This window comes from Ambystoma mexicanum, chromosome 9 (assembly GCF_040938575.1).
Source record: "Ambystoma mexicanum isolate Mex_15411 chromosome 9, UKY_AmexF1_1, whole genome shotgun sequence".
Taxonomy (NCBI): domain Eukaryota; kingdom Metazoa; phylum Chordata; class Amphibia; order Caudata; family Ambystomatidae; genus Ambystoma; species Ambystoma mexicanum.
In genome coordinates this window covers 1019922734-1019938726 of record NC_090931.1, presented here as the reverse complement: position 1 = coordinate 1019938726, position 15993 = coordinate 1019922734, and the positions used below count along the sequence as shown (strand labels likewise).

The 15993-nt window shown below is 50.1% G+C and overlaps 1 protein-coding gene across 1 annotated transcript in view; it reads right to left on the bottom strand.

The window, feature by feature from the left end:
* TTC21B (tetratricopeptide repeat domain 21B) overlaps positions 1-15993 on the bottom strand; it is a 1345192-nt gene that overhangs the window by 671229 nt on the left and 657970 nt on the right. The window lies entirely within an intron of this gene.

The following is a 15993-nucleotide window of genomic DNA, read 5'->3' as shown; positions in this document are numbered from 1 at the left end:
ATTTCCTTGGAGTCCGCCCAGTGGCATAGCCTGGTCCATTTACTATTATACTGGGTCCTGGTAGCCTTGCTCCTTGCGCCCTTTATGATTTCCAGATTAGCCTGGGAGAGGCCGAGGTGCCGCAGCATTACCTGCTCAGGCACCACGCCATGAGGGCTAGTTTCTGAGGTGCAGGGTGGATGACCCTGCCCCCCTGCTGCACCAGAAGATGTGCTGGGCCCGTCGGGACGTGAATCGGGGCATCTCTGAGAGGCTGAGCAGCTCTGAAAACCATGGCCTGGCCGGCCACCATGGAACTATTAGAATGATGTTGAGTTGGAGAGACTCCTTGATCTTGCAAATCACTCTGTGAATCGGCGGAGTGGGCAGGAAGGCGTAAGCCTTTATGACATTCCACTGAAGCCGAAATGCGTCGCCCAGGGAGCCAGATCCCTGTCCCTGCCAGGAGGCGAACTGAGGGCACTTCTTGTTGTGCCAGGTGGCAAAGAGATCCATCTGCGGATGACCCCACCTGTTGAAGATCTCCTGAACAATGAGGTTGTTTAGCTGCCACTCTTAATTGTCTGCTCCCAACCTGCTGAGCCTGTCTGCCTCCAGGTTGGATTCCCCTGGGAGGTGGACTGCCATGAGGTAGATGTCATTTTCCAGGGCCCACTTCCACATGCTGATTGCCAGTCTGCACAGCAGAGGGGATCTGGTGCCTCCCTGCTTGTTGACGTAGTACATGCTGGTCAAGTTGTCTGTCTGGATGAGGACAACCTTGCCCCTGAGAAGCGATAGGAATGCTCTGAGCGCTAGCCAGATGGTGTTCTGCTCTAACCAATTGATGTGGTATTCCTGCTCCGGTCTAGTCCAGGTGCTGTGGATCGAGAGATCATGCAGGGTGGCTCCCCAGCCCTCGAGCAAGGAATCTGTGGTGATGGTGGCGTGCAGGGTGGGCGGCCGAAAGGGCTTGCCCGTCCATAGGTTGCAGTCCCTGCATGTTAGGTCCGGGTGGAGAGATGGAGGAACGTTGATCATCTCTGATTGGGAGCCCCGCTCCTGGTTCCATGAGGCCGCGAAGTGCAGCTGAAACCTCCTCATCCTCAATCATGTGTGTGGAACAGCTAATAGGACTGCCGCCAAGAGACCCAGGAGATGCTGGTACCACCATGCCGAGGTCACCTCTCTGCTGAGCAAGTGGGTGGTGGCCCTCTTGATGGCCGAGATCTTGTCCTTCGACGGAAATACCTTCTCGGAGCACGTGTCCCAGATGAGGCCCAAGAATGTCAGTCTGCGTGGCCTGCAGCTGCGTCTTCTTGAGATTGAGCGAGAAGCCCAGATCGTGCAGTGTGTTCATAAGGGCATGGGAAGAGTGGTGACCCACTTTCGGAGATGTAGCCCTGATGAGCCAGTCATTGATGTATGGGTAGATGTAAAGGCCCTGCGCTCTTAGGAGGGCAGCTACCGTATTCATTAGCCTGGTAAAGACCCTGGGGGCCGAGTTGAGGCCAAAAGGAAGGACCTTGTATTGAAAATGGGAGCCCATGATCTGGAACCGGAGGAAAAAAAGATGGGGCTGCGAAATTGGGACGTGTAGGTACGCGTCCTTCAGATCCAGGGAGCACATCCAGTCTCCCTTGCACAACCTCTCTGATATAAAAGCTGGCATAACCATCTTGAATTTTTGTAGGGGTAAGGAGAGGTTGAGGGTGGAAAGGTTCAGCACAACTCTCCGGCCCGCCTGGTTCTTCTAATGAATGGCGAAAATCCTGGAGTAAAAGCCCAAGCCTTGCTGGGAGGCTGGGACTTTCTCCACTGCCTGGCTCTCTATGAGCGACCAGATCTCCCCCAGAAGAGTTGCTGTCCCAACTTGGGGGGAGTAGAGGGGAGGAGGGAGGAGAGGCTGGGATGGGTAGGCGGTGCCCCGTGGATACTACAGAGAGAATCCAAGGGTCCGCGAAATACTGGCACCAGAAATGTGCATGGAGAGCAAGCCTGCCCCCCCACCGGAGACACGTGGACCCGAATGGGTGTGTCATGTCTTCTTTCCCTCTGAGGCTGTCGCGGAAGAGGGGGACTGGAAAAAGCCCTTACTCCCTCCACACCCCTTTTTGTTGCTTAAGCCGGTTCTGAGACGGCGAGCGGTCAGGCTGCCTGGATCTCCGTTCCTGGAAGCCGTGGAACCCTCCATACGTACGTCCCCTGTTGGAGCACTGTTGTGAATGGGTGTACGACTTGGGCGTGGTCTTTGTCAAGATGGATAAAGACTTGGCCGTTTGTGAGCGGTTCTTTTGCTTGTTCAGCTCTTTGTCCATGGTGGAGTGGAAGAAGTCCCCCTCCCCCTCCAACAATAGATCTAATATGCGTTCCTGGACGTCTAGGTTGAATTTCATTGCCAGGAGCCAGGCTGTCCTTCTCATGTCTGTGGCAATACAGATGGCACGGCCAGGGGTGTCAATATGGACCACAGTGGATTCCATGAGGTCCTGCACCACCAGCTTTGCCTCAGCCAGTCCCGCCTTAAAACGTGATTGGCTCTGCGTATGGAGTTCCGGGAGGAAGTCCGCAATTTCCCGCCATAACCTTTGGTTAGCGGCCGCCAGCATGGCATCGGCGTTGGCCTGACGAAGATGCAAGGATGCATTGGAATACAACTTCTTCCCGTACGCTTCCAAGATCTTCTCCTCCTTGCATAGTAGCATTGGTGCTGTGGAGGTTGATGACGACTGAGGCTTGGAGTATAGTGATGCCGCAGCAAACACCGAGGAGTGTGGCTGTGGATTGGCCGATAGCAAGAGTGTATCCCCCTCCATCTGCCTGTACTTGGCTTTCAGATGCCGATTGACCGGCTGGACCGAGTGGGGTTTGAGCTAACCCTTCTTGGCCAGGGAAACTACATCGGTTTGCAGTGGAATCCTGTTTTGGCAGAGGGGCGTTGCGTGAGGACTTCATCCAGAACCCCCTCTGCCGGCTGCTCAACCTCGGGTTGGGGTATGCCCAGGTACACCGCCAGCCCCGCAAGATGTTCGTGGAAGGCCCTGGCTGAGGATGGCGTGTCCGGATCCTCCGACTCATCTGTACACTGTGGATCAGGAGGATTCTGCGGAGGTGGAGGAGTAGCTGGAGCTGGAGTCTGGGGTACAGGGACTGCGGCCAGAGGCTGAGGAGGAGGCGGAGGCTGGTACGGAACCGCCTAAGGAATCGGCTGGGGAGCTCTGGCGGAGGAGCTTGTGGTGCCCGTAGCATTGTAGGGAGGACCTCCCTGAAGGCGTGCATGAGGATAACCCCCATCCGTGGTGACTTCATGAGCCAGAGGAACCTCTCAAAGAACCCCTCTTCACTGTTGGAGAGGTGGTAGGGGGTACTGACGGGTTAGCCGGGGGCTGCTGGAGCCGCTGCATACCCTGCCCATATGGACGCAGTGGGAAACGCACATAAAAAGGATAGGCTGTGGCCATCTACCTGGTTGAGGGCAGTCCCACCTTGACACTCGTTCTTCGCTGAACTCCTAGAATGGCGTCGGACGGGTGCCTCTGCCTGGCGTGGCAGTCATCTTGTCGAACTGCCTGCAACGTGTTCCTTGGCTCGCTGGGCCCAGCCTCCTCCAAGACTCTTGTGTGTGGATCACAAGGCCTACCCTGCTCCTAGAGCCTAGACCCGGTAGGTGCGACACCCTTGACCCGGGGGTCGGAAGAGCTGCATTTAGGCGCCCCCCCTCGCACGTATTGCCGGTACTAGGGCATAGCCCCTCGGCCAGACTGCAGGTACAAGGGCAAAGCCCCTCGGAAACCAATCCGGTACAAGAACCTTCCGGTCCCTCATCACTGATGCTGGGAGGATCCAAGGATCCCTCGGCCCCAAGGCCGGTAGCTGCAGCAGCCTCGGCGCACGTGCTGGTACAAGGACCTGAGTGGTCTCTCCCGCGCGGGCGAGTCCTTGGGAAGGGGTCTCCCTTGCGGGGTGCGATGGAAAACAGCAGCCCTACAATGGCCTGGCTCGGTGTTTCACGAAGTTCATAAGGTCCTCTGGAGGCGACTTCTGGAAGAGCTCCCGTCCACCTGGCTAGTCTGTTCTCCAGCGATTTTGATGACATGTTGCACGCTGTACAAGCTTGCCAACCGTGGTCTGGGCCAAGGCAACGTAGGCAGAGGGCGTGGGGGTCTGAAGTTGGGAAGAGCCTGTTGCAGGATGTACACCTGCTGAATCCTGTGGAAGAGGACATGCGCCGGAGAGGAGTGACACGCCTGAGGACTAAGTACTTGAATGATAAGAAAGACAAAAAAAAGACAAAGGGAAGAAGTCTCTGTGCGTGGAATTACATGGCCGAAGCCAAACCCAGGAGCGCTGGTGAATTCGGCCCGTTGACGCGGAAAAGGGGACTGGGTTGTGGTGCCGGAGGGCCGGAGTCAGGGCAGCGCATGCTTCCAGGGCCGCACCCCCACGCGCCTCTAAATTTAAAGGGGAAGAAGGTTTTGTCTGGTGAAAAGAACAAGTTACTTACCAACTGGTTCTTTCATCTGGATGTTCCTCCAACGTATTCCACATCTTTGACATGTAATGTCCACAGCTGTGCTACTTCGGACATTTATCGGCAGAGGGCGTCCTGCGTCGATGTCCCGCGAAGTCCTCCGTCGAGGGCGACGTCACCGGATGTTACAAATAGGACGCAAGGCACCCGTAGTCTCAGTTTATGTTTTTTCCACCATAACATGTGACCTGCTCGTACACAATGCCTGCTTGACTGCACATAGCCTTGAGGGAATGCAAGCTGCAATAGCATAGGAAATTCTCCAGTGGGGCACGCCGGTAGGGCGATGTGGAATACGTTGGAGGAACAACCAGTCGGTAACTTGTTCTTCGAATGGATTGTGTCCTCCAACTTATTCCACATCTTTGACAGACTCCCAAATCAGTACCAGAAAATGGAAGAGGGAGAAGAATTTAGAATACCCAATCAGACAGCAGAATAAAGAACCGCTTTACCAAAGGCCATATCTTGACCATGGAGCGTATCTAGGGAGTAATGTTTGACAAAGGTGTGGATAGAAGCCCATGTAGCAGCGTCACAAATATTCCTAATAGGAACTCCCCGCTGCAGGGCTGTGGAAGTAGCCACGCCCCTAGTGGAGTGAGCTCGCAACCCCTCAGGAGAGTCCTTGCCCGCCAATCTGTAACATTTAGTAATGGTGAGGATAATCCAACTGGACAAGGTCCGTTTGGTAACAGCCCGGCCCAATCAGTGTCCAGCATACCCCACAAAGAGTTGATCGTCCACTCTGACCCTGGACATCCTAGTAATATAAAAGCTCAGAGCTCTCCTAGGGTCCAACCTATGGAGTCGCTCCTCTTCCTTACCAGAATGAGGAGGAGGATAGAAAGCAGGAAGTACCAATTTCTGGCTTAAATGAAACTCGGATACTACCTTAAGTAGAGAGGTTGGACGTATGCTCACTACAACCCTATCCTTGTGGAACACAGTAAAGGGTGGCTTAGATGAAAGGGCATGCAATTCACTCACTCTGCGAGTGGATGTAACCGCAACCAAGAAAACCGCCTTGAAAGACAACAGTCTCAAAGGACAAGAGTGCAAAGGTTCAAACGGAGCACCCATCTGGGGGGTGGGAACACATTAGTGAGCCCTTACAGAAATTGTGAAATCAAAGGAATCTTAAAATAAGAACATTCTTCAGACGAGTGCTTGAAGATAGACAGCGCCGCCAGGTAGCCTTTAATAGTACCTACTTGAAGACCCCTGTGGGCCAAAGAAGACAAGAAAGACAGAACCATGGGAATGGAACACTGAAAAGGATCGACATCGTGGCCTCTGCACCCGTCGCAAAACTTACGCCAACGGTACAGGTATTTGGTTGCTGGTGGCCTGGCCGAAAGCAACACCTCCATCACGTCATACGGGAGGTCCCAATCCTTATATCTCAACCTTTCAGAAACCAAGTGTGAAGGTTGAGAGTCTTGACCTCTGGATGGTGAACCCCGACTCCACTCCCCCCTGGCGAGGGAAGACGGCGTGGAGGACAGATGGACATCTCTAGAAGGACCTGTTAGGAAGAATTCTCATAAATGTGCTAATTTCGTTCACCTTAGAGACCCCAGCAACTTTGCTGGATTTTGAGGACTATATTTTTTTCACCTGGAGAAAGTGTGAGCCTTTTTTCCCACTCGCTCATGTATTTTGATGTGTGTTTTACTCGTGTGTTCTTTGATTATGGAGTTTTAGACAACTCCCTAGGCATGATCTTTTCATGTGTGTCACACAGCACCATCAGTGCAGTGACACAGCGGAAGCCTTTTAGGCTGTCCCAAGGTTTAAATACCTTCTCTGGGATAAACTACTGCTTCCCAGCTAAAGTAAAGTAAAATTACTAGTCTTTTCAAATTCCTAGACCCAGCACAACCTATCCTACTATAGAGTGCTGGAGGGGTTACCTAGTATCCCCTATGTCTATAAACTCATGTAGCAGTCAAATGCTACCCTTTCCTCTCAAAATGGCTGGTGGCAGTGGTTTTACAACAAACTACAATGATTTTTCCCAACTGCGAACACCAGTAGCGTTAAATCGCGGGAGCCATGTTTTTCAAGATGGCGTCTGAGCCTCCTTTGTTTAAACATGTCCCAGTCTTCTTTTTTAGCCATTTCTTTTTGGAAAGGTCCTTCAAGAGTTTGTCTCTGCACGCCAAACCAGGTTTGGTCCCTTTGTTCCTACGCCTTTGGGGGGCTTCTGGACTGAAGACCGCCTATGGCGCCTGAGTGTCTGGGGTGGGCAGGAAGCGAGGGAGGTGCCCAAAACTCCCTGTGCTTAGTCTCCTAAGAGACCCAAATGCACTCTGGCGTTATTGGCTGGCTAACTGTCCGGCATGGACAGCCACCCTGCTGGGCGAGTGGCAGCTAGGCTGGGATGAATAGGAGAAAACTTTAAAAGGCGGGTCTCTTGGCTTGAAAGGCAGGGACGACCACTGGAATGAAAGAACCGAAGACGAGCTGGAAGAGGATGGCTGCTACAACTCCTGGACCGTTGGTTTGCCCGGTGAAGCCCTGCTGCAGGTACGAATTACCAAGTTCATCTCAACAGAGAAGCCCTTCAAGGACTTCTCCCTTTGAGTTGGTGGGACCGTGGGACCAATCAACTCAAACCACCTGGATACCATTCTCGGAGCTGGTTGTATTTTACTCAGAGTGCTGCAGGAAACCGAATAGCCAGGGAGACGACAGCTACCGGAATTGAAGATTTGCCTTCGTAAGCTGTTTGACCAGTCCCCATGCAGTGCAGGAGTCCCCCGACGTCCTCCCTCTTGTCCCCACGACTGAGGCTCAGGAACAGCGAGATCTGCAGCAACCGCCAGGAACAGACCTCTTCAGCTGCATCTTTTTCTTCATTGTAAGGTACTGTGAAAACCCGACCGAGAGAACTTACCTCTCACTGCGAAAGTGCTTGAAACCTTGTCAACTTGCAGGCCTAGTCAGCTTGTGACCCAACATATTTATCTTTCTTTTACAAACTACTACTGAGAACTTTGGAAAAGACTTTTCCGTTTAATTTCCAGAACTGCTTTATCCTATACAAGACTTTAGTCCATTGACTTTGGCCTAACCTATCAACTCCTCTGGGGAACTCAAACTATTTGCACTGTTTAAGAGTAACTGTAATATTCGTTTTATTAACTTATGCCTTTTTATTAACTTATGCCTTATGCCTTTTTGCTCCTACTTCAAATGCTCTGAATGCCATTTTGTTCCTCCTTCAAAGTAGTTTAAATGCCTCAGAGCCTGATATTCTGAAGTACTGAAGTATATTTGCGTGTGATATAGATTGCCTCCCTCTAGTGAATGTTTTCTAACTGACTGTGTAATAAATTAATACGTGTTGTACCAAGAAACCTTGAGTATAAGTCTATTTGAACACTTGTAATTATAGACATCTATGTAACACCCTTACAGCTCACATTCCCTCTTGAGATAAGCCTGGCTGCTCAGCAATGCTACAGCAAAACAGTGTAGTACAGACTTATACCAAAGGTTGGTTTGGCTAACACCTGTATTCCTAGTTGTGTATAGTGGTCCCAAAGGGTACTGCACACAAACTCTGCCTAACAGGTCCATTTACCACTCTCTCCTGGCACAATCCGGAGCAATGAGGATCATGTGGGATCCAAACCTCCACAACCTCCTTAGCACTTGACGGGGACCGGAGGAAACGCGTAAAAAAGTGGGAATGACCAATCCATGACGAACGCGTCCCCTAAGGCTCCTCTTGGGAGGAAATTCCCTTGAGCAGAATCTCTTGCACTTCTGGTTGGCACTGGTCGCAAAATGATCCACTTGGGGGGTTCCCCAAAGGGCGAAGATCTCCAGAAGGACTTCCTGAGCCAACTCCCACTCGTGAGAGGTTGTGCTCTGCCTGCTCAGAGCATCCGCCGCCGCATTCTCCTCTCCGGCCAGATGAACTTCTGAGTGTGAAATTCCTTGCTGGATTGGCAAGAGCCAGAGCTACATTGACTCTCTGCACAACGGGAGTGACCCTACCCCCCCCTTTTTTGTTGCGGTAATGCATGGCCACTGTGTTGTCCGTCATGATCAGGACACTCTTCCCCCGCACAGGCGGCAGAAAAGCCTTTAGGGCCAGCCTGATGGCCCTCAGCTCCAACAGGTTGATGTGGAGTTTGGACTCAGACGGAGACCAATGACCGCTGGCGGTCCGATCGTCTGCACGAACTCCCCATCCTGTGAGGGAAGCGTCCGTCACCACCATCACCTCCGGTCAAGGTTGCCAAAATGGCCAAGCAACCTTAAGAATACAAAAGCCAGAAGAATCTGGGCATGTTGAAATGTGTCCACCATCTGTACAATGTGATGAGCCCTCAACTTGGGAGGCGATCACTTTCCCAAAGACGTGTCCAACACAGCCCCGATGTACTGGAGCTGTTGAGAAGGTGTCAGATGCGACTTATTGAAATTGAGGGAGAAGCCCAGCTTGTGGCGGGAGCGCCAGGTGAGACTGAGATAATCCAGAGCTTGCTCGGGAGAACATGCTCGGATCAGCCAGTCGTCCAGGTAGGGGTAGACGTGAATCCCCCCCTCGCCAGAGATACGCTGCCACCACCACCATTAGCTTGGTGAAGACCCTCAGGGCGGAGGTCAATCTGAATGGCAGGACTCAAAAGTGCGAGCTGCCAGCCGCAAACCTCAGGTCTTTCTGTGCTTTAGATTAATCGGCACATGAAAGTAAGCATCCTGTAGGTCCAGAGACATCAACCAATCTTGAAGTCGAAGGGCCTGAAGGACCTGAGAAAGAGTGACCATCTTGAACTTGTCCTTCCTGAGGAACTTGTTCAACCAACGCAAGTCCAAGATGGGTCTCAGTCTCCCGTCTTTCATTGGAATAAAAAAATATGGGGAATACCATCCCTTGTTCCTCTCTGCTACAGGCACTAGTTTTATAAGGGAAGGCAGTAGCAGTGGGCTATTGTGTCCACAACCCACGCATCCAAAGTAATAACTCGCCAATCTTCGAGCTGCTGAGACAGTCTGCCCCTAACCGGTGAACAACGGAACATGGCCTCAGTTGTTTTGGAGCGGCTGTGGCAGCACCTGAAAGCAAAGAGGCTGCTGCTTGAGCGGCTTTGGCACCTCTATTTCCTCGAACACCACAGGTACTTCTTCGTTGACCCCTTTGATTGCCGGCTCCTCTCGTCCTACCAAAACCCGACTTCCGCAACCATGCAAACCTGTGTATAACAGTGCTCGCAGCCATGGACCGGCTAACACTGTCGGCCGTGTCCAACCCAGACTGAAGGGATTCACACATAGCATCCTTGCCATCCTGCATGAGAGCAAGGAACCCATCCCTTTCTTTCCCCTCGGGAATATGCTCAGCCGCTAGAGAGACTTAATTCCACAGAGTGTGAGAAAATCTTGCCAAGGCACAAGTGGAGTTGGCCGACTTCACATCCATACTCCCGCAGAAAACACCTTGCGTGCCCAACTATCGAAGCGCTTGCATCCCTATCAGGAGGGATGGTAGGGTACGCCGCTTGCCTCGAGGTGGCCGTAGCTGCCTGAACCACCAAACTGTCGGGAGTGGGGTGAGCGGTTAGATAGCTGGGATCGCTACTGGAAGGGCAGTATTTTTTAGTTAACGACTTGTTAACTGCCGGAAGAGACTCCGGGGTCTGCCAAGCAGCAGCCATCCTTTTTTTGCGAATTCAAATGAAAAGGCAACACTGGGTCAGTGGACGGCCCTTGATCCAAAATATCAGTCAAGTCATCCTGAACAAATAAATCCGGAGCACTAGACCAACCAAGATACTCAGTAACCCTAGCCATCTGTCTCCTATAAGAAGACTCAGCATGAGCCCCGGCTCAGGCCTGCCAAACTCCACCTCACAAGATGGGTCTAAGCCACTGGCATTATGGAGAGACTGATGTAACTCTTCCAACTGACTGTCCCTGGAAAAGACAGGAGCCACATCAAGCTCAACAGGGTCAAATTCCGAATCTGACCTATCTTCATCCTCGCCTTCCTTGGAGAATCCACAGTACCAGAGACCTCCGTCGGCAAATTCAAGCCAAAAGGCATCGAGGGTGCCGACGGCTTCATCATTGACAACAGCGCTGAGGACTGGTGTGAAGGCATATCTCGACGTCTGTATCCGACAGATACGGCGCCGACCTCGAGCCCTTACCAGATTTCTGCCGGGGGCGAAGCCCGAGACCTGGATCTAGCACGTCTCTGGTGATTAACCTGAACCTTGTCCGAATGGGACCGTTACGGTCCCGATGAGCATCGCGCCAAGGACCCGGCCCCGAAGGTGCACAAGTTTTGGACCAAAACCATTCCCTTCCGGCTTCTTCCGAAGGCGCGGACGGAACTGTGCCCTGGGATCGGAAAATCGCCAGCATCTGCTCCCTGAAGGCATTCCATTCCTCCGGAGTCAAGGACTTAGAGGGACAAGCCACTTTCCTTGCAGCGCCATCATCCGACGAGGACGGGGAAGGCGACCAGTGACGCCGCTTCTGGGAGTGCCTAGACGAGGACGAGTGGCGGGACCCACTCTGCGAACGAGATCCCCGGGACTCCTTCCGATGGGGTGAGTCAAACCTCGAATCATTGGTGGACATCCCCATCACAGATTTTCAGGTCTTACTGGGTTTAGAACCGCAACTTACCTGCAACTTCCCCTTACGCTCCTTCAAAGCCTTAGCAGTCAGCGACTGGCATTTCGAACAGTCGTCGATGTCATGACTCTCGCCCAGACACCACAAACAAATGCGTTGCGGGTCCGTAATCGACATTTTCGACTTGAAGTCCCGGCAAGTCTTAAAGCCAGACTGCGGAGTCTGAGGGGTGGACAAAGACGCCAAATTCACGAAGAATACATGAGGCGCGCCGAGTTCTCGAAGCAAACATGTTTGCGGAAAAAATAGAACTGACGCTACGGGCGCCATGCGTCCTATTTATAACATCCAGTGACATCACCCTCGAGGCCTTTGAGGGAAATTGACCCAACGCCATCAACGCAGGTGGCCCTCTGACGAAAATGTTTCGAAGTAGCACAGCTGTGGACATTACATGTCAAAGGTGTGGAATAAGTTGGAGGACACAATCCATTCGAAAGGTTCCGTCTCCCGTCCCTTGGCAGGGACGCCCATGCAGTATGGAGGAAAGGGGACGGGACGTAAGAATATGAATATTACCTAGGCTTACAGCTCAGAGAGTCTTGATTCTATTAAAGACACAGAGGCAAGCATTAACCCTCCCGCAATACGCCTTCTTGGAAGGGAGTTGTGTTACTGTGATTCTGCTGCTCATGTCGATGCAGGTTGCTTATCCCCTCCCTTGACTGTTTGTTTCTCAGTTCGTTCGCAGGTGACTAGCAGAAGAATGGCTGGAGGTGTTGTCCGATATGGAGCGCTGTTTGAGGAGTGAATTTTAGTAGTAGTCTTCGGGAGCACAATGTCAGGAATGGATAGTTGCTCTCTCGAAGGACTCCACTGTTCTTGGTTTGTTGTTGGACTAGTGACTGTTTCGGTTCATCAAAAGAAAAAGGAAGGGACCCAGGCAGGATGTGGGTCATACAGCAAAGCTGGAAATGGATTGGTGGATTGTAAAAGTTGGACATACTACAGAACACCTGAGCTGTAAGCCTGGGTAATCTTCATTCCTTTACTCGGTCACAATGCAAACCATTTCGGCAGAATTGATCATTTTCCTCGATTTTTGGCCAATAACTAACTCCTTACTTATGGTCACGGTAAGTGGCAATTCTATATCTGTCATACGGTTGCTATCTTTATCTATTAGACGATCTAGCACTAAGGGGTTCGTGCAAGGAGAACCCCGTCATCTGCATAAGTCATGAGTGGGCCCATTTAAATGGTGCATCCAAACCCCTTCGCTTCCAACTTGCTGTTAAGCAAGTTGGTACAGAGGTGGAGTAGAGTGGGAGCCAATGCACAACCCTCAAAAACAGGCCAAAAGAAATCAGATACCATACCACCTGTGCCATACCTAAACGCAGCCTACGAGTCTTGGTAAAGTAAAATTAGCATATTGAAGATTTGGGCAGGGATATGCATGGCCTTCAGGGACCACCACAACCTTGCCCGATTGACCACATCAAAGGTTGAGAAAAAGGAGACTAAGGCCATTTTACTGGTAAAGTATTAATTCACTGCTAATAGAAATTAACAACCTGTTCAAGTGTGCCCAACTTCGCTATGAAGGTGCGGTGAGGGGTCAGAAATGAGAGCCAGACACAAGGTTATCATGTTTTCATACAAAGACATTTATTAAATACAAATGAGTTGGAAAATGCCTCTCTGATACTATGCTAAAGAGGAACTTCCCTACCAAAAAGCAAAACTAAGGGTCGGTCTGTGTCAGGATGTCAATAACTGAAATGCCCCCATTTTGTCCAAAACATCCCATCCTGACCCTCGCACTACAAAATAAAACAATAAAAATGTGCAAAGAAATGTCTTCAGCCTGATATTGGCAAAAGGTGTTCACAACTAAAAATAAGAATTGCTCCAACAAAAATGTTCTCTCTCCAAGGTGGAAGTCCTTGGATCCAGAGGGTGGCCCTGGACCCCTTGCCCTCTTAAGTAGGATGGTAATTGTCTCTTTTGCTAACAGACTCTCCTTGATTCACAAGGACCTGGGTAGGCAACAAGTTCTGTAACAGTCTTTCTTTAACACAATGTTCTCCTTGGTTTAGAAAGCACTCTCTTTCTTCAACATCATTCTCTGCTGGGATTTGAAACAGTCTTTCTTTAGTACCAATTTCTCCTTGGTTAAAAAAAAAACACTTTCTTTCATAATTCTGGAAACTTAGAAAATTGCCTGGTATACGCCCCTGCCAGGACGACTTCTACTTTCAATTAATTGGGGTTTTGCCTTGCCAGGATTTCTCATGCTTTTCAATTGCCTGGGCTAGCCTTGCCAGGACTTCTATGTTTTCCAGTTTCGCTGTATCACCAATATTGTATGTGATGCTTTTGTCTTGGAAAATATGCTTGCAGTAATGTTTGTTTACGTTTTGCCTCACACTTGCATTTCACACATCCATAGCTCATTGGGAATTCTATTTTGCAGTTTATGTATTCATTTAGTTTTCTTGTAGCATTAACAACATTATCATATGCAGATGTACGTTGGTGCGGTCGCTGGTACGCCCCGGGGTCTCCACTGGCTTTGGGTAGACTCACCACTTTTCTGCAGCAACTTTAGTCTGCACTTCTGCAGCGAGAAACTTTCACCCCCTTTCCACGCTGGAGTGTGTGGACTTCCTTCTGGATTTCTTCACATCTACACGGTCATACGCCTGCTTCTCTTCAGGTCCCGGCATGGAGAACGCTGCCTCTGCGAGCTGCCAAGCGCCCAAGGCCTCTCTTGCGGCTCCCAGCGTCTTCACGTCACTTCTGCTTCTCGCGCCACACTAGTACGTGATCCTTACGTTTGCGAGCTTCACAAAGACGCACAGGGTCGAGCTTCATCCAGCACACAGGGTATTTGAGTAGAACACAACTAGACTGCAGGTGCTTGTCACCTTGTTCAAACTCCTCCATCTTCCTCGTCTCAGTACTTTAGTGATTCTAGGAGTTGAAGTCCATGGATGTCATTGGACACAGGATGTTTAAATAGTCCTTTTTAACATCATTACATAAAGGTGTCTCAGAAGCAAAAGGTGTTGGATTGGAGCTGTGTTCATGTCCCAGGTGGGCATTTGACCATACAAATATAAAGAAGAGGTTTCTTTACTTCCTCTACAAGGGGGAACAAGCAGCTGACAATATGTCATTAAGGTACTGGGTATTAGAGGGTCTCCCTCATGAAAAAAGGTCTTCCTCATGTGAAAGGGGAACACACTGCATCTCATCCAATGAAGTCATGACATCTCCCCTGTTGTTCTCTCCTCCCATGCAATCCTCAAAGCCACTCCAAGGGTCAGGATCAGGTAGCGGCTGTTGTCCCCTGGCCACATGGGAGGACGTCACCGCCGGGGAATCCGTGATGACCCCCATTAGATTCATCACAGCAAAGCAGCATTAGCACTAAAGCTCTCTTGCTGTCAACCCATTGGAATAGTCTTACATGTGGCAATTTGGCAACAGGTTTAGAGCAAGCATCCATTAAGGATATGAGACTGTAGGAAATTTGTGAAGCCCAATCACCCTTTTGAAAAAGTGGAACAATAATGGCTTTATGCCAGGTAGAAGGGATTAAACCAGTCCTGTATAGTGCGTTAAACACGAGAGCGAGAATAGGATCCAAAAGCGCCAGTGTTTGAGCCTTAAGGATAGCCTACATGGCTGTGAATGGAAATAAGTGATGAAGAGTCAGTGTTTTACTAACATGCTTTATTCATGTGTTTCCCACAATTTAGCATTATGGTACATTTAACCAATGAAACGAAAGGGGTGATGGCTGGAATGTTTAGAATTAATCTTAACCTCCGGCATTGCTCTGGGCAACCCTCCAGACCATCGGTCTTCGCCTGCCAAGCTATTACAAAAGGGGAATGACCATATGCAAATCAGTGCAAATACTGGACAGCCTCTGGCCACTGCATCCATCCATCAACAGACATACCTGGCATGGATGTGGATTGGGTTCAGACAGACTCAGACCCCCCTGTTGAAGATGTTGGTTTAACCTGAATTCTGAAATGCTTTGCCAGTTAGAATCCTTCCAAAATATTTGTGACAAGTGACAATGACAATGCTATTAAAAGGCGCTAAATATTCCCTCTATGTTAAAGGCAATATATGTCTTTACCCACATTCGGCAAAGATGGATTGGGGGAATGGGGCAAGCAAGGCTATGGGGGATAAAAAAAAACAATTGGTCGGGGGACGCATAGTTGGGAGATTGCCCAAAAAGGATTTGGTGGATTGGCATGGGAGAGGGATTCGGTTGGCTGGATTAGACAGCTGTGGGGTTTTGGGAGCTGTGATTCGACGGAATCACATAGAACATCTTAATTAGCAGTTGGCAGAAAATCTATTATAAGATCATTACCAGTTTACATTATTCTTAGTTTGCACATGGTGGCAGATTTGTGGTATACCTACCAAGCATGTCATTGGCTAGCTTACATTAAGTACATTTTGCACTCATGTTACAGTTCCATTAGGCCTCAGGTCCTGTCAGGTTTACATTGTGTTCACTTAACCCAACCTTCCTCAGTCTTAAGTGTCATCGTTAGCTGAGTTTAACTTCTGTTGCTGGTGCTGTAAAAGACAGAGGTCAATTCATTCCATGTGCTCTTAGGCCTCAAAATCCTCATAAAGTGGCATTAGCATTGCTGTTGGAGTATAGCTTTAAGGTTTATAGTTTTATATGAACGTTGTATTGTGTTACTTAAGTAAGAGTGTGCGCACTGTGTTGTTCTCCATTTCCAGTGTAGAATTTGGGTATGTAATAAAGAATATGTTTATGTTACTACTTTTACAACTGTCCAAAAAAGGTTTGTACTTAACATCGTGTCAGGAGA